The sequence below is a fragment of the Rhinoraja longicauda genome, chromosome 5, assembly GCF_053455715.1.
Source record: "Rhinoraja longicauda isolate Sanriku21f chromosome 5, sRhiLon1.1, whole genome shotgun sequence".
Classification (NCBI taxonomy): Eukaryota; Metazoa; Chordata; class Chondrichthyes; order Rajiformes; family Arhynchobatidae; genus Rhinoraja; species Rhinoraja longicauda.
The window spans coordinates 57,377,124-57,396,306 of record NC_135957.1 but is presented as its reverse complement, the minus strand read 5'-3'; the positions used below and the strand labels follow the sequence as shown (position 1 = coordinate 57,396,306).

General features: G+C 41.6%; 1 long non-coding RNA gene across 1 annotated transcript in view; it reads right to left on the bottom strand.

The window, feature by feature from the left end:
- LOC144594019 (uncharacterized) overlaps positions 1-6,883 on the bottom strand; it is a 35,294-nt gene extending 28,411 nt beyond the window's left edge. The window contains exon 1 of the long non-coding RNA XR_013547319.1: positions 6,667-6,883. This is a non-coding gene — a long non-coding RNA (uncharacterized LOC144594019). The remainder of the gene's footprint in view (positions 1-6,666) is intronic.
- Positions 6,884-19,183: the final 12,300 nt, after the last annotated feature.

Below are 19,183 nucleotides of genomic sequence, written 5' to 3'. Positions count from 1 at the left end.
TTTCACCCAGTTGGCTACCAACCCAATGGTATGAATATTGAATTCTTCAATTTCATGTAACGTCTACAAACACCTCCTCCCTCATCCCCATCCCCTTCTCTCCTCTTCCTCCACTAAAGGTCCATTAACCAGTTCCAGAGTTTGCAACTATGTATCCCCCTTGCTCTCACACAATCTTTCGCCAACAATCAGTCTATCAGGTAATCTCCATACCTAAGGTCATCTGTTACTGGCTCCGATTTGCCCTGTTTTTTTTCTTGCTTCCAGTTCACAACCCCCCTCCCCACCCCTTCCCCACCTCCTCCCTCCCATCCCCCAATGCCCATCACTACAATCAGTCTGAAGAAGGGTCCTGACCCAAAATGTCACCTGTTCATTTCGTCCAGAGATGCTGCTTGACCCGTTGAGTTCTGCCTCCAGAGATGCTGCCTGTCCCACTGAGTTACTCCAACACTTTGTGTCTATCTTAGGTCTATACCAGCATCTTCAGTTCCTTTCTATACAAGTTGATTTTAAGCCTGGATGGAATCAGCATCATCTCATTGAATGGCAGACATCATCTTGCTTACTCTTGATTCTTTTGCTTATGTTGTAATATTCTTTGATATGAAACTGATGTTGATGTTGCTACTTTTATTGGGATCAAACGCTCATAAAATAGGTGACAAATTTAGCATGTGGAACTGGGCTTGGAATGCAACCACTTAGTACAATCAACATTATATCTCAAACATTTGTATTTGCCACCCCATTATCTGCATCAACTATGCTACGCTACATTGGGTGATTTAGGGATTGTAGGTCCAGTTTGGGATAATCTTGAACAATGGATCCATTTCTATTTGAGGTTGTATTCAGTCTATCTAAACTTCTTTAAATACTAAAGTTATGTAGGCAAAAGATTATTACCTCTCAAGAGTCTAGGCCTAATTTATCCCAAAAAGGTAACCTGTAAAATCCTCTACTATTCAATATCAAACTTTATAATGACATTAAGTGGATTAAATAACATTTTTTTCCTAACAGCAAACCAATACATTCAAAGGGACATTGAAGAAGGAACCATGGGAAAACTACTGCATTTTTTGAAAACGATGGAAAGTTGAAGAGTGCAGAACAGTTGAAGAGTAAGCTAGTGAGATATTCATAAAGGAAACAAGTCAGCAAGATTAGGTGATCAACTTGGTGGGACAGCTGCATTCAGTCCGCTGTTGCTTGCATTGTAATTCTCTGTTGTACTCGAGTTCTGTTCTATCTGTCCATGGCCTTCTGCACTGTCGCAAACGTGACAACTGAGATCAACAATCAAATAATCAAGGATGAGTCGGACCCTGGCCACTCCCTCTTTTCCTCTCTCCCATCAGGCAAAAGGTATAAAAGTGTGAAAATGCACACCACCAGATTTTGGGACAGTTCCTTCCCAGCTGTTATCGGGCAACTGAATCATCCGACAACAACCAGAGAGCAGTGTTGAACTATTAACTTCCTCTTTGATGACCCTGGATTATCCTTGATCAGACTTGACGGATCTACCTTGCAGGAAACAGTATTCCCTTATCATGATCTATACACTGGAAATGGATCGATTGTAATCATGTATTGGCTTTCTGCTGACTGGTTAGCATGCAACAAAAAGGTTTTCACTGTACATTGGTACGTGACAATAAACTAAACTGAACTGAACTGAAATCATTTTTCAAAAGCTCGGGAGTCTTGAAACTCCTGTGCAAAAGGTAAAAGGTTGCAGACATAGCTTTGAAAGGTAGTACCCTCGTCTCGGAATCAGAGGTTGTGGCTTCCACTCTGAAGGTTGAGCACATCATTTGGGGTGACATGTGAGTACAGTGCTGATTGTGTGTTATGATGTCCAGGGATGCTGCCTGAAGACGGCTTAATAAAGTGATGTTCCAGCTGCCATTATATAAAAGATCCTATGGTGTTATTCAAAAGTGAGCAGATGAAGATTGCTGATAAACAATTCTCTCTCAAAAACTGAAAACGGACTATTTATCTCACTGTTGCAAATTGGACCTGACCATACAGGAAAATAGTTACTGCATTTTTCTACATTATAGCTCATTCCAAAAGTTTCTTAATGGCTGTAAAACATTTTGGGATCTCTGGGGATTGTTAAAAATGCCATCCACTTACAAATTACATTTTAGTGGTCAAAGTAAAACGAAGGATAGGTTTTATTAAAATAAAATTGACTATAGCCTGAATCATTTGGGGGGGTTCTTGCTCTGTTTTAAGGAAGGAAAATGTGAAAAAGCAGAATTTTCCAGGCAAGCCCAGTGATAGTGTTACTGACTGCCCCATGAAATCACTTATTAAATGAAGAATGTACCAGAGGTGTCTTAAAGGCTGAATGCTTAGCAGGTATTAACTGCATGCAGATGGCTCAGTTATAACTAATGTTCAGGTTTCACAAGTACTAAGACAGTGCATATGTGTTCACATTTGGGAAAAGGACAATATTTAATGAAAAGATAACAAAGCTTGACTGACAAATCAAACATGAGCACAGTGAGAAAACACCAGGTGGGGACTTTAAAAGTCCACAATAATTAAATGCAGAAGGCAGAATGTGACAGTCCTGCAAAATATAAAATATTACATCAGAATAAAAAATAACAGTCAGAACAGTCAGATAAAATATCGCATTTATTTATATTACTTCATAACCATAAATAAATCTATTGAATAAGCTGATTCTAGATCCCACCACTGGTTGCATTTTCTCCTCCCCTCTCCTTTCCATCTTCTGCAGGAATGACTCCGTCTGTGGCTCCATGGTCTGCTAATCCATCCCCACCCATCCATCCATCCCTGACCCCTGGCCCTTTCCCATGCAACTGAACGCCTACTTTCTCATAAGCATCCAGGGGCCTAAAAAGCCCTTCCAGGTAAAGCACAGATTCGCATGCACTCACTCTAATCTTGTCTACAGCATGCGGTCCTCCCGACATGGCCTCCTCTACATTGCTGAGACCAAGACCGGATCATGCAACCAATTTAGAGAACACCTGCACCCTGTTTGCAGTGGCATTCCCGAGTTCTCAGATGCGTGTCATTTCCATTCCCTTTCTATTCCCACACCGGCCGGTATATCTCCACTGCCAGGATGTGTCCCAATGGAAAATAGAGGAACAGCACCTCATAGTCTGCCTGGAAAATCTACAACCCAATGATCTGAACATTGAATTTTCCTATTTTAGATAACCCTCGACTCAGATGTGTTGCTCCGTCTCCCAACCTTCCTTCCAATCCCCTCCCCGGATCTCCCATTTCCGTTCCCATTGCCACACTCCACTCCTCCAGCCCCCTATCACCCATTTCCATCCCTTACACACCCCGCCCCCATCTACTGGTTCCATCCACGTACTACGCACACATTTCATCCACAGGCTTTTACCCCCATCCCCATCTGCTTCTGCTCTGCCATGGAATTCATCCCCATTGCCTCCTGCCATCAACTTCCTTACTTATCAGATTCTAACATGGGCTAGAATTTGTTGATGTATTCCTGCTTATCACCTACCAGCAGCAGTCTCCACCTTCACCCTTCCCTTACCTGACTACATCTGCCCCCATTTGCAAGTGTGAGATCTTGAACTTTGTGAGAATATAAGGGGGATATACATAGTTAAAGTTAATAGGCAAGGTGATTAGGGCGGCATGGTGGCGCAGTGGTTGAGTTGCTGCCTGAGCCAGGATCAATCCTAACTCTGAGTGCTGTGTGTATGGAGTTTGTACATTCTCCCCATGACCGCATGGGTTTCCCCTGGGTTCTCCGGTCTCCTCCCACACTCCAAAGACGTACAGATTCATAGGTTAATTGGCTTCGGTAAAAATGGAAAATTGTCCCTAGTGTGTAGGATAATGCTAGTGTGTGGTGATCGCTGGTCAGCATGGACTTAGAGGGCCGAAGAGCCTGTTTCCATGCTGTATCTCTAAACTAAACTAAACTAAACTAAACTTAAAACCCGTAATAGTATTGATGTACAAATGTTCACCTAAAACCTATGTCCTCTGATCTTTTATTCCCTCGCTCTGGGTAAAAGACTGTGCCTCTACTCTATCTATTCCTTTCATGATCTTGTACACCTCTATAAGAGTATCTCTCATCCTTCCACGCTCCAAGGAATACAGTCCTATGCACAACCTCTCCATATAGCTCAGGCCCTCAAGTCCTGGCAACATCCTCGTAAATCTTCTCTGCACGCTTTCCAGTTTAGCAACATCTTTCCTACAACAGAACGACCAAAATTGAATTAGCCAACTGTGGCATCACCAGTGCTTTGAGTATAAGAGTCAAGAACTCATGTTGCAGCTTTATAGATCTTTGGTTAGGCCGCATTTGAAGTACTGTGTGCAGTTCTGTTCACCCATTACAGGAAGAATCTGGAGGTTTTGGAGAAGGTACAACAGGGGTCTACTAGAAATGAGTCTGAAAAGTGTCCTGACCTGCAACATCACCTATCTATGTCCACCAAAGATGCTGCACGACCCACTGAGTTACTCCAGCACTCTGTCTTTTTTTTTAAACCAGATTGTTGCCCTGGATTAGAGGGTATTAGGTATCAGGAGAGGTTGGACAAACTTGTATTGTTTAGACTGGAGCAATGGAGGCTGAGAGAAGACCTGATAGAAGTATAAAAATGATGAGTGGCATAGATGGGGTAGACAGTCAAACTTTTTCCCTCAGTGGAAACGTCAAAGTGTAGAGGGCCTAGCTTTAAGGGAAGAGGGGCAATGTTTAAAAGAGATGTGCGGGACAACATTTTTTACACAGAGTGGTGGATGCCTGGAACCTGCTGCCTGTGTGGTGGTGTTGGTATGTACAATAGTGGTATTTAGGTCGCTTTTAGATAGCGCATGGATATGAAGGGATTTCAATCAAGTGCAGGCAGAGGAAATTAGTTTAACTTGACATCATATGTGGCACGGACATTGGAGACCGAAGGGCTTGTTCTTGTGCTATACTGTTCTATGTTCCTTGTTCAGTCTGCCTCTATTCATCACCCACCTGCCCTTGTCTCCCAACCTCATCGCCTCCTGCTCCCCTATCTGGCTCCATATGCCCATTATTCTTCACCCCTCCTCTGTCCACTGATTACCTCGAGCTGTTTTGTCTCACCAGCCTCCTCCCCCTCCCCCTTTCATTTTTATACTGGCTATGTCCTCTCTCCACTCTAAGTCCTGATGCAGGTCTTTGACCCAAAAACTTAACCATTTCTTTCCTCCCCACAAATGCTGCTCGACCTGCAGAGTTCCTGAAGCATTTTGTTTGTTGCCCCAGATTCCAACATCTGCAGTCCCTCTTGTGTCTTCTAAACGTTGATTTTGTTCAATTAACTACTTGGGAAGCTTATAATTTAATTTCTGATTGTGCTCCTTCAAAATGCCTTCAGATATTTGACTAATAATGGTCCTATATAAATGCAAGTTGTTATTTTTGCTAATGATATGCATCTGTGGTTTATGGCTAAGTCGTTGAATATGATTAAAAAAAACAGTTGCAAATATGTTGGTAAAATAATGATTGGAATCTCAAGATGTTTTATTCATCATTTAAATTCCACAAGATAGCACATTCCTGTGAATATTTATATGTGGAGTGTGAATAGACAGTTTGCTGCTCTGTACAAAAGGGGGCAGAGGATTTCTTTGCTTCCACATTTAAGTGCTAACAGGGAGAAAACACTATTTTCAATATTACTTAGGGGCTTGTTTTATGTTTACATAAATCTCACGTTGATACCTGCAGTTGACTATATGCTTGATACAATTTATAGTAATCGTATTGATCAAAAATGGTTTCAGATAAGCCATGAAAATGTTAATGGGAATGAGTTACATGATTTCAATCAGTTAAGGCATGAAATTAAATAGCATGAGACCAATTCGAGAGAAGCTTATACAGAAAACAACCTCACAAATTCAATCAAATCAAATAGCAAGACTTAAATAATTTTACCGAGCACCAGCTACTCTTGAGTTATGAGGGTGTCTGTATTTGTCTGCACTCAGGGATGGGCTGTTTGGTGGGTGGAGATTTCTGAACATGGAAGCTTGTGCAGGAAGCACAACTCGTGGTTTGCTTTACACACCAGAATGAGGTGGATTTTAAAATTGCACAGCATCATACATATTTTCGATTGATATCAAAAGAATTCAGTAGGAAAGTTACCATGACCATTTCAAAGCCTGCATGATTTTTCTGTGGGTTATAATAGGGCTTTCTTATTTGACCCCAAGTGAATAGTTAAAAAAAAAGATCAGCATTCCAACTACATAATGCCTTTTTGCCAACATGCAATTTTAAAGATGCCTGGCCAATGCAAATGGGGCATTTCTACAGTGCAGGACTGTTACACTAAAAATCTTAATCTGCAGGATTGTAGGAAAAAAAAATGTACATTCTTCGCTCTACTGGGTGTTACCTTCAAATTAAAGGGCGAGGTTGTCTAAAAAATTCACTCTCGACGATGAAGGGATATACGTGAGAATGCACACCCCGACCCCCTCTGACTCAAGGACGCTATCTGTTGCCAAGCAGTCAGCACATTTAGCAAAGACAGGCGAAGGAATCATGCGTTGCATGTAGAAAGATGTTCAGTAAAACTGGGGGAAAAAAACAACAACAGGGTTTTCATAACCTACCTGCAAAGGTTTGCTGGTTACACTGATAAATATTACTTCTAACAGTGAACATTTCGAAGGGATTTGTTTAAAAAGGCATGGCTTTTCTTCTCATAAGCTGAAAGATAATATCGGAGCAATCCTGCAAGATACTAGTGTTCTGTTTCGGGTGGTCCGCATATAACATAAGGATTGTACTCTGAGGTTTTCTTCCTCATTGTGTTCACATCCTGCCATCTTGAATCTATTTCAGTTTAGGCCTCTGGGGATTGCTTTTCCGCAGTCAGTATGTTCGCATTCATGGCTGCTGCAGACAACATTGTTGCCATGGAAATTTAACGACCCACTCAGTTACCTTAGCCTGGAACAAAACATGCATCATTCATAAGGCTCTCAAAGGATATTTTTATGTAAAAATTATCTCCTAGATTTTTTGCTACACCCATGGAAAATGCGGCTTAATTAATATATTCTTGCATTTTGGCGAGGAAGGAATATTCCCTGCAGGACAGATAATTGATGCATCATGCAGACTGAACTTTAATGACATTTTTCTCTCCCTCCCCACCCCCATCCTAACGCACCATAGCCCAGTTGTATAGTTAGTAGCATGACTGACTGACTGACTCACTCACTCACTCACTCACTCACTCACTCACTCACTCACTCACTCACTCACTCACTCACTCACTCACTCACTCACTCACTCACTCACTCACTCACTCACTCACTCACTCACTCACTCACTATCGTAAGAATAAAATTATCAAGACAAACAAAAAACATTTTTTTTCTTGCATGTTTGCAACTGAGCTTGGAACAGGATTTAGACTTTCACAAATCCATACTGTACAGCACAACAGTGCAATAATTCTTCTCTCCGACACTTCACAATGAAGAAATGGCATCATGCACTCTGTGGTGATGAATATGTGCACCCACTTTGTGAAAGAATTCTATCCATTGTTTCTCCAAACTGCACGGTATTGCAAGCATGCACAGCAGAACAACGGATCCATATCCTAGTTGTAATCCACAATTGTAACAGTCTAGAGGCCAGCCATGCTGTCACCATCACAAATTGATTTAAACATCAATTGCAGCAGCCATTATAGTTGCTGGAAGACCTCGCCAAGCTGATGAATTGGAGCTGAATGTGAAATGAGCCTCTGACTCTGTTTCCCACCATCTAATATCAAGCCTATTGTGTCACGATAAAGCAAGGGTCATGAGTTCAGTCTGAAGTTCAACAGTGCGTCCAGCCAGAGAGAAGAGCACTATTCACACCGTTTTTTCAATTATGGATTACTTTCCAGTGGCATTTTAAACAATTTAATGTGAAGTGTTTGCTTCCCATTTAATTCCTGAATAATTGAAAAAATATATCTAATGTCAGTGAGATCCGTAGTTCAATGTGATCCCAAATAGCAAGAATTCTCTAATCTTGGCATTTCAGTTCCATTTCTTGCAAAGCAGTGCCCTTAGCTGGATAACCAACATGATCCCCTTTTATTTATTTCTTCTCAGTTTATCTCCTAAGGGATCAGTCCTGTTGCAGAACAGGATTCATTTAAGCAAAATCCACTTGTTTAATAGAACCATGTTACTATGGAAACCTGGATAAATTTTAGCCTTTGCAGGAATCAGAGCTTGCAGGTGGGTTGTTTCGATTAACAGAATTCAGCACATTCACTCTCAATGAAATGGCAAGCAATTACATTCTTCATTACACTGTTTATGTTTTCTATACACAATTAGATGAAGACCTATTAATGTATTGTTTATATATTAATATTGTTAAAATACTTCCCCCACTCCTGAGGAATTAGATTCTCCTGTATCGATCCACTGCCGTTTAGCTCAAAGATGTTAAACAGTGATGCCCTCTTCATAAAAAAGCATGAAAATCTAATTTAGCTTATCATTGTCAAATCATTCTACTCTCAATCATTAATAACATTATGAAACCTCTTGATACTAGTGCTATCAAGCAGTATTTACTTATCAATAAACTGTTCACCATTGCACACTTTGCATTTCACTAGGGCAACAGCTCCAGACCTCATCATAGCTTTGTTAAACCCTTGATCTGGAGTAGTAACAAGTGGCTCCTGGTAAGAAGTCAATGAGCATCAAGGGGAAAATACTCCAGTGGTTTGAGTCATTGCTCATGCAAAGAAAGGTGGTTGTGGTTGTTGGAGGTCAATTAGCCCAACCCCAGGACATCATTGCAGGAGCTCGACAGGTCAGCGGACTAAGCGTCTTAAGTTGTTTTAAGTCAGAGTAGCTCTTTGCCGATCACCATTGTTCAAGTCCAAATTGCAGATGAACCAATCCATGCCTGTTTATGCAAGCTCTCTAAGCATATATTTTACTTGGCCTCCTGCCGTGAGCAGGTAGCCTGTTCACTTCATAGATGCAGGATACAGTGCTGGAGTAACTCAACAGATCAGGCAGCAGATCTGGAGGACATAGATAGGCTTAAGATTCCAACATCTACAGTTTCTGGTGTCTCCACTTCATAGAAGCCCTAAAATTCATTGATTGTGTCAGCGAATGCCAGTTTATTTAACAGAATATCTTTCTACAAGTGTCTGCATTGTCAATTTTCAAAACATACCTGTTGCGTAGCCTCCCATTCTGAATTATGATCTGCACTCATCACAGACAGTTGTCATTATTTATATAGCAGTCCTTGTATTTCAAAACTGCTTGTGTGTTACATTAGAACAAAGTTGAAAGGCTGGTTCGCTTGTATTAATGGCTACCATACCTTCTGTTTTTTTTAATACTCTTTGACAATGGCTGCTATCTCTAATAATGGAATACCATTGTGTGGGTGAATGCAACTCCGTAAGCTCTCAGCAAGCTTTGCATCATGCAAGACAAAGCAACGGGCATTACTGGCATTGCATCAACCGCCCTATAACTTCATTCCCTTCATCACGGGGCAGAGTGACTGCAGTGTATTGTATCTACAAAACATTCTGCAGTTACTTACCGAAGCTCCTCCAACAGCACCTCTCAAACTACGTCCTACCACCAAGACAGACAAAGGTGCACAAGAACACCATCACCTACAAGTTCTACCACCAAGACAGACAAAGGTGCACAGGAACACCATCACCTACAAGTTCTACCACCAAGACAGACAAAGGTGCACAGGAACACCATCACCTACAAGTTCTACCACCAAGACAGACAAAGGTGCACAGGAACACCATCACCTACAAGTTCTACCACCAAGGCAGACAAAGGTGCACAGGAACACCATCACCTACAAGTTCTCTTCCAAGGCACCTACAATCTTGACCTAGAAATTCAATACCAACAATGCTTAGTTTAGGTTAGTTTAGAGATAGAGCGCAGAAACTGGCCCTTCGGCCCACTGAATCTGCACCGGCCAGCGATCCCCTCATATTAACACTATCCTGCACACGTTGGGGACAATTTCACATTTTTACCAAGCCAATTGACCTACAAACCTATACATCGTTGGAGTGTGGGAGGAAGCCGAAGATCTTGGAGAAAACCCGTGCAGTCGCGGGGAGAACGTAAAAACTCCGAACAGACAGCACCCATAGTCAGAATCAAACCCGGTTCTCGGGAACTGTCAGCGCTGTAAGGCAGCAACTCTACCGCTATGCCACCTTGCTGCCCCTAGGAGCACCGTCAACAAAAAGACCACAATGGTTAAAGAAAGTGTATTACCAGCACCTTTGCAAGGATGATTCAGCATTGGCAATAAATGCTGGCCTTACCAGTGGCACCCGGACTCTGAAGTATAAATAAATAAATGAATAATGCTTTTGCCTAGATGAGTGCATTGGTGGCATTTATTCGCAATGGGTTGATTTTGTCATTTCCTTGTCTGCTTCACTGCTGTGTATGGGTCTGCTCATTCCTTGCATTAGTTTCATACTGGAGATTAGGCAGTAAAATAAACTGACAATGTGATTTATTCAACAAAATAACTTCCAGCGAGGGAAAGAACATTTCTTTAAGTATACCTATTATCACACAAACCACACAGCCCGAGCCCATTCAACATAATATGATGTATAAAATACTATAATAAGATATACACCTGGAGAGCAGTTTATTAATTCCTAATGGGATTCACACTCAATATTACATTAGCAAAAATACATTATATTCCTGATTTGTGTGCCTGTACACTGAGATGCAGAGAACGTGAACTAGAAGGGAGGCATATGTCACTGCAGCTACTGTCCTGCTAGCCTCTGGTTCAGGGCACTGCTATGATGGGCTGATGGATCAGATGTGTAATCACATCCAGACCCTCAGCTTTATACCAGCAGTGTTTTCCCACTCAGTTTAGTTCAGTGTAGTTTAGTTTACAAATACAGCATGGAAACAGGCTCTTTGGCCCACTGAGTCCATGCCAACCAGCCATCACCAGCACACTCGTTTTATCCTAACCACTCGAGGCAATTTACAGAAGCCAATTAACCTACAAACCTCCATGTCCTTCGAATGTGGGGGAAAAATGGAGCACCCAGAGAAAACGCATGCAGTCACAGGAAGAATGTACAAACAAACTCCATACAGTCAGCATCCATAGTTAGGTTCGAACCCGCATCTCTGCGCTGTAAGGCAGCAACTCTTCCACCGCACACTGTGCAGAATTTGGTCGCCAACCTGCATTGAAAAGCTAAGTACAGGCATGTGTTTTTCTTTAATGTAAATCAATTTGCCCCAAATGTTTTTCAATTGATTTTTTATCATTAGGTTTAATTATTTTAACTGTTTTTCAATATTTCTGATTAACTGGGACCAGTGGAGTTATCAAAAGTGATGGTGGCAGCTGGACTATTATATACCTACTATATGTGCATGTCATACTGTCGGAAGTCAGATTATGGTGGCTGAAACCAGGCAAGGTATTCTTGTTTTTCGGTTATTAATATTAACATCTCAAAGAGCAATGGACAATGGAGGGCTCGGCGTGGGGGGACTACTGTGACGAGGGGGAGGGGGGAGGAACAAAGGGGGTCCTGGTGCGGATAACTTTGTCAGTGCCCTTTATGCGAGACTATTTGCATACCTTGGTCATGCAAGCAAAGAATTTCACTGTAACGTCACATACCACAATAAAGTATTCATTCATTCATTCATTCATTCAAATTTAAATTTAACAATTAAAAAATTAATTATGGACACTAGCAGAGGCTTGCTTCTATTGTTTTTTGTAACCCTAAAAGATGCAGAGGAGGTTTACCAGAACGATGCCTGGGTTAGGGGGCATTAGCAATATGGAATGGTTGGCTTATTCTCACTGAAATGTCAGAGATTGAGGGGAGATCTGATAGAATTATATAAAATTATGAGAGGCATAGATAGGGTAGACAATCAGAACATTTCTTCCAGGATGGAAATATCAAATATAGAGGGCATAGCTTTAAGGTAAGAGGGGCAAAGTATTAAGGAGTTTTGCCCAAGCATGTTTTTGTTTCCACAGGGGGTGGTGAGTACCTGGAATGCGTTGCCAGAGGTAGTGTTGGAGGTGGATCAGAAAATATCATTTAAGTGACTTTCAGATAGGCACATTGATATATAAGGAATGGAGTCTGAAGAAGGGTCTCGACCCGAAACGTCACCCATTTCTTCTCTCCCGAGATGCTGCCCGACCTGCTGAGTTACTCCAGCACTTTGTGAATAAATACCCAAGAGTATATACTGACAGGTAAGTAAGTAAGGTAAGTAAGTAAGGTAAGATGACAGGTCTTGTCATCACGTTCAGCACAAACATTGTGCGCTAAACGGTCTATTCCCGTGCTGTACTGTTCTATATCAAATGTTCTAAGGCTGACCCTTGGTTAATTTAGATTAATGCATTGGTGCAGTACAAATGGCTTCAGATTCTTGGAGCATGAGGGCCAGTTCTGAGGTGAGAAGGAACTATTCAAAATTGTCAGGTTGTACCCAAGTATTCACCAGAGGGAACTCTCAGATTTTATTTGAAATGGTAAATTCATATCTTGGTTACTGTCTCATTCAAAATACTACACTTCCTACAATGCAGCACTCACTTAATACTCTTTAATATTAGAGCAACAACCTTAATTTGACACCTGAAATATCTGAGTACAACATAAGTGCACAAACGTATGTTTAAGGGAGGAGAGAGTTATTACTTAATAGAAATAAATTTGTTGAATTAACTTCTCAGAGTCAAGTCAATGTAAACATCTGTCCATGCATACACACCTATGCATTTCAATAAAGGAAACAACGTGTCCATGACAAGACCAGCTTTGTAAATTTTTGTTGGAAGAAGTTGGCAGAATTAGATTAATTCCAATTTCATGCATTTTAAAATTATTGATTCATCAAAATGTTGACTACTTCAATTATTACAGCAATGTTCAATGCTGATAACTGGTGTTGTCAGTGAGGAGTTAGAACTGCGAAGAGGATGTTAGGAGGTTGCAGGGTGACTTGGACAGGTTTGGTGAGTGGGCAGATGCATGGTAGATGCAGAATAATGTAGATAAATGTGAGGTTATCCACTTTGGTGGCAAAAATAAGGAGGCAGATTATTATCTCAATGGCGAAGAGAAAAAGATTAGTTAAGACAAATGTAGGTCCCTTGCAGTCGGAAACAGGTGAATTGATCATAGGGAACAAGGAGATGGCAGACCAATTGAACGAATACTTTGGTTCTGTCTTCACTAAGGAAGACATAAACAGTCTGCCGGAAATAGCAGGGGACCGGGGGTCTAATGAGATGGAGGAACTGAGGGGAAATCCAGGTTAGTCGGGAAGTGGTGTTAGGTAAATTAAATGGATTAAAGGCAGATAAATCCCCAGGGCCAGATAGGCTGCATCCCAGAGTGCTTAAGGAAGTAGCCTCAGAAATAGTGGATGTATTAGTGATAATTTTTCAAAACTCTTTAGATTCTGGAGTAGTTCCTGAAGACTGGAGGGTAGCTAATGTAACCCCACTTTTTAAAAAGGGAGGGAGAGAGAAAACGGGGAATTATAGACAAGTTAGCCTAACATCGGTAGTGGGGAAAATGCTAGAGTCAGTTATTAAAGATGTGATAGCATCACATTTGGAAAGTGGTGAAATCATCGGACAAAGTCAGCATGGATTTACAAAAGGCAAATCATGTCTGACGAATCTTATAGAATTTTTCGAGGGTGTAACTAGTAGAGTGGATAAGGGAGAACCAGTCGATGTGTTGTATCTGGACTTTCAGAAGGCCTTCGACAAGGTCCCACATAGGAGATTGGTGTACAAACTTAAAGCACACGGTATTGAGGGTTCAGTGTTGAGGTGGATAGAAAATTGGTTGGCGGACAGGAAGCAAAGAGTAGGAATAAACGGGTCCTTTTCGGAATGGCAGGCAGTGACTAGTGAGGTACCGCAAGGCTCAGTGCTGGGACCCCAGTTATTTACAGTGTATATTAATGATTTGGACGAGGGAATTGAATGCAACACCTCTAAGTTTGCGGATGACATGAAGCTGGGTGGCAGTGTTAGCTGCGAGGAGGATGCTAGGAGGCTGCAGAGTGACTTGGATAGGTTAGGTGAGTGGGCAAATGCATGGCAGATGCAATATAATGTGGATAAATGTGAGGTTATCCACTTTGGCGGCAAGAACAGGAAAGCAGAGTATTACCTGAATGGTGACCGATTAGGAGAAGGGGAGATGCAACGTTACCTGGGTGTCATGGTGCACCAGTCATTGAAAGCAAGCGTATAGGTGCAACAGGCAGTGAAGAAAGCGAATGGTATGTTGGCATTCATAGCAAGAGGATTTGAGTTTAGGAGCAGGGAGGTTCTACTGCAGTTGTACAGGGCATTGGTGAGACCGCACCTGGAGTATTGTGTGCAGTTTTGGTCTCCTAATCTGAGGAAAGACGTTCTTGCCTTAGAGGGAGTACAGAGAAGATTCACCAGATTGATCCCTGGGATGGCGGGACTTTCATATGAAGAAAGACTGGATAGACTAGGCTTGTAATCGCTGGAATTTAGAAGACTGAGGGGGGATCTTATAGAAACATATAAAAATTTTAAGGGGTTGGAGAGGCTAGATGCGGGAAGATTGTTCCCGATGTTGGGGGAGTCCAGAACCAGGGGTCACAGCTTAAGGATAAGGGGGAAGTCTTTTAGGACCGAGATGAGAAAACATTTCTTCACACAGAGAGTGGTGAGTCTGTGGAATTCTCTGCCACAGAAGGTAGTTGAGGCCAGTTCATTGGCTGTATTTAAGAGGGAGTTAGATGTGGCCCTTGTGGCTAAAGGGATCAGGGGGTATGGAGAGAAGGCAGGTACAGGTTACTGAGCTGGATGATCAGACATGATCATATTGAATGGCGGTGCAGGCTCGAAGGGCCGAATGGCCTACTCCTGCACCTATTTTCTATGTTTCTATGTTTCTATGTGTCAGATTAGGTAAAAGGGAAGTGCAACGAGACCTTGGTGTCCTTGTACACCAGCCACTGAAAGTAAGCGTGCAGGTACAGCAGGCAGTGAAGAAAGCTAATGGGATGTTGGCATTCATAACGAGAGGATTTGAGTACAGGAACAAGTAAGTCCTTCTGCAGTTGTATAGGGCCTGGGTGAGACCACATCTGGAGTATTGTGTGCAGTTTTGGTCTTCTGATTTGAGGAAGGATGTCCTTGCTCTTGAGGCAGTGCAGCGTAAGTTTATGAGGTTAATCCCTGGGATGGAGGGACTGTCATATGAGGAACGATTGGAAAGGCTAGGCTTGTATTCACTGGAATTTTGAAGAATGAGAGGGGATCTTATAGAGACGTATAAAATAATAAAAGGACTAGACAAGCTAGATGCAGGAAAAATGTTCCCAATGTTGGGGGAGTCCAGAACCAGGGGACACAGTCTAAGAATAAAGGGGAAGCCATTTAAAACTGAGGTGAAAAGAAACTTTTTCACCCAGAGAGTTGTGATTTTGTGGAATTCTCTGCCACAGAAGCCAATGGAGGCCAATTCACTGGATGAATTTAAAAGAGATTTAGATAGAGCTCTAGGTGATAGAGCGATCAAGGGATATGGGGAGAAGGCAGTCCCAGGTTACTGATTGTAGATGATCAGCCATGAACACAATGAATGGCGGTGCTGGCTCAAAAGGCCAAATGGCCTCCTACTTTCTATGTTTCTATTTGTTTGCATGTTCTCACAGTGACTGTGAGCACCCAAAGGTGTGCAGATTGATAGATAAACTAACCACTGTTGGTTGCCCCTGATGTGTTAGAAACACAAGAAACCGCAGATCCTAGAATCTTGAGCAAAAGAAACAAAATGTTGGAGGATTCAGTGGGTCAGGCAAGACAAAGGAGGACCCGGTGTGGGGGAATTGGCGTGAGGGAGGGGGAAGAACAATGGACAATGGAGGACCCGTCTTGGGGGGAACTGCTGTAAGGGAGGGGGGAAAGGGGGAAGAACAAAGGGGGACCTGGCGTGTGGGGGGGAAGGGGGATTTGTAACTTTGTAAGCTTCCTTTACGGGCGACTATTTGCAGACCTTGGGTTTGCAAGCAAAGAATTTCACTGTGACTTGTCACATGTGACAATAAAGTATTCATTCATTCATTCATTCATTCATTCATTCATTCATTCATTCATTCATTCATTCATTCATTCATTCATTACTGGAGGGAATGAACAATGTTTCGGGTCAGGGCTCTTATTAAGACTGAGGTTCCCCTCTCACCTTAAACCTATTTCTTGATTCCCCAAGCTGAGTAAAAAAGGCTCTGTGCATTTATCCTATCTATTCTCCTCATGATCTTATACACCCCAATAAGATTACCCCTCAGCCTCCCGCACACAAGGGAATAAAGTCCTAACCTGCCTATTCTCTCCCTGTAGCTCAGGCCCCCGAGTCCTGGCAACATCCTCGTAAATCTTCTTTACACCCTTCCCAGTTTAATGGCATCTTTCCAATAGCAGGGTGCCCCAAACTGAACATGGTGCTCCAAGTGTGGCCTCACCAATGTCTTGTACAACTGCCTAAGTGTTCAATGTGTATTCCGATCATGATCACTGTTTGCAGTTTACAAGTGATTTTCTCTTGAAAATTATTATCTTGGTGCTGAAGAAACACCATATGATTACACTTTGGGCCAATTTGTCTGTTGAAAGGATGAATAGCTTCTGTTTCTATAGAATAACATATTGGAAAATGTCATGTTTTTTGTCATGTGGGAATTACTTCAGCCTTAAGAGATGCAGTGAAAGTCGCTTTTGTCTGTTCTGGTGAGGGTAACATGCTTTTTAACTTTTGACTATCGTACAATTGTTAACATTTTTCCAGCAGTTTAGATGTTTCACGTGTTTCACATACTTTAGTGTCACAAGACTGTTTCCTTTTATTAATGCAACTAATTCATTTTGGCAAAAAAAAGGACAATTGTTAAAGAAATGTAGATAAAATATTAAAGGTTAAATTCTGTACAATGTGGGCTTTCTAATTATGGACTGTACTCCTTGATTCTCTTTTAACATCAAAACAATGTGAAGTAGTTGGAAAATGATATGCTGGTGTGTTTAATTGCTGCTCAAATACAGAATTAAACATGAATTTCCTGTTTTGGATATCAAGTAAACATTGATAATTTCTGTAATTACTGAAGTTAATCAAAACTTTCCAAGCAGTTTACGCCAATCTGTAACAATTAATGTAAAACACAAACCATGTTGCATCATCAGCTGGCAACCTCTTGCATTTTTTAGAAAAAAATTCCCTATAGAAAATAAAGACCATTTCTGCATCAATGGAATAGAGTAATGAGATGATTCAGAGTTGTAATGTGTGATTTAATAGTTGTAAAATCCTCAAATTCTCTGGAAGCATAAGTGGATCAATGTTACCTTTTCCTGGACTCATGCCCTCAGTATTGAGGCCCCAATTACATTCAGGCCGCTGCGCTAGGTGGTACACATCATTCATGTGCCTAATACCCAGTGGAGACTCTCGGTCCATTCTGAGCTTCTTGGAGGAGATTATCAGGCGGACAGAGAAGATTAAAGGATGTACTCATACCTGGCCTGTGACCACTCAAAGTGAAGAAAGGATGGTATTGACAAATTCACACCCTGTGCAAGCAGTGAAACAATTGCATCACCATAACACTACCATTCTCCTGCCCCTTTGGTCCCCCCCTGTGGAAGTGTTTCCGGACCCCATGTTAGCCTCATCAGTTGCCTCAGAACCACAATATTGGAATGGAGGATAATCATCCTCAATCTTTAAGGGACAGCCTAAGAAGAGGAAGAAAAAAACAATAACAATTGAACCACAAATCGAAGAAAACATGAATAAAATTAATTAAAATTTAAAATGCAGATCTTTAACTTCCTTTGTATTTATTTTCAAGCTAAAGGCCATGTGGTACCAAGAGCCAAGGTGTGTGAATAATGAATCACAGAATACTGTGCACAAATGAACAATACGGAAAAACAATTACAAACAGCATACTTGTGCCAATAATGTTTATTTATTTTTGTAAGAATGTAACATCCCTTTCTCTTTAAATTATTTTTCCTTTCCATGTTCCAGAAACATTTTACCTGATGATTTAATGAGGATGAACCCACACAAAGCAACTGGCCCAGATGGATTCCCTGGCTATAACCTCATAACCTGCACAGATATGCTCTCATAGTTAGCAGTTAGCAGAAGTATTCACAGACTTCTTTAACTTTTCTCTACTCAAATTTGACGTTCCCATCTGCTTTATGAAGACCACTATTATGTTATTCTGGTGTCACAGCAAGAAATGGTGGCATGCTTTAAAGACTACCATCCAGTGACTGACATGCACCATCAAGGAGTGTTTTGAGAGGCTGGTATGGTGCACGTTGTCTCCAGCCTTCTAGACAGCTTTGATCCATTACAATTCTCCTAATGCCACAACAGGTCCAGGCAGACGCTATCTTCCTGGCTCATCCCTGAACCATGTGGATAACAAGTAAATCGGTATCAGAATAGAAACACAGAAACATAGAAAATAGGTGCAGGAGTAGGCCATTCGGCCTTTTCAACCAATATAATCATTGGGTGATCATCCAAAATCAGTACCCTGTTCCTCCTTTCTCCCCATATTCCTTGATTCCGTTAGCCCTAAGAGCTAAATCTAACTCTCTCTTGAAAACACCTGGTGAATTAGCCTCTACTGCCTTCTGTGGCAGAGAATTCCACAGATTCACAACTCTCTGGGTGAAAAAAACTTTTCCTCTTCTCAGTCCTAAATGGCCTACCCTTTATTCTTAAACTGTGACCCCTGGTTCTCGACTACCCCAACATGGGGAACATTTTGCCTGCATCTAGCCTGTCCAATCCCTTAAGCAGACCATAGCTCTGCCTTCAACACAATAATTCTAACCATATTATTTTCCAAAGTCTTGGACCTTGAAATCAGCATTTACCTTTGCAACTGGATCCCTAACTTCCTGACTCAGACTGCATTTAGTAAGAATAGGTGACAAGAGATCCTTCACGATAATTTTCAATACTGGAATTCTCAGCCCTTTACTATACTCCCT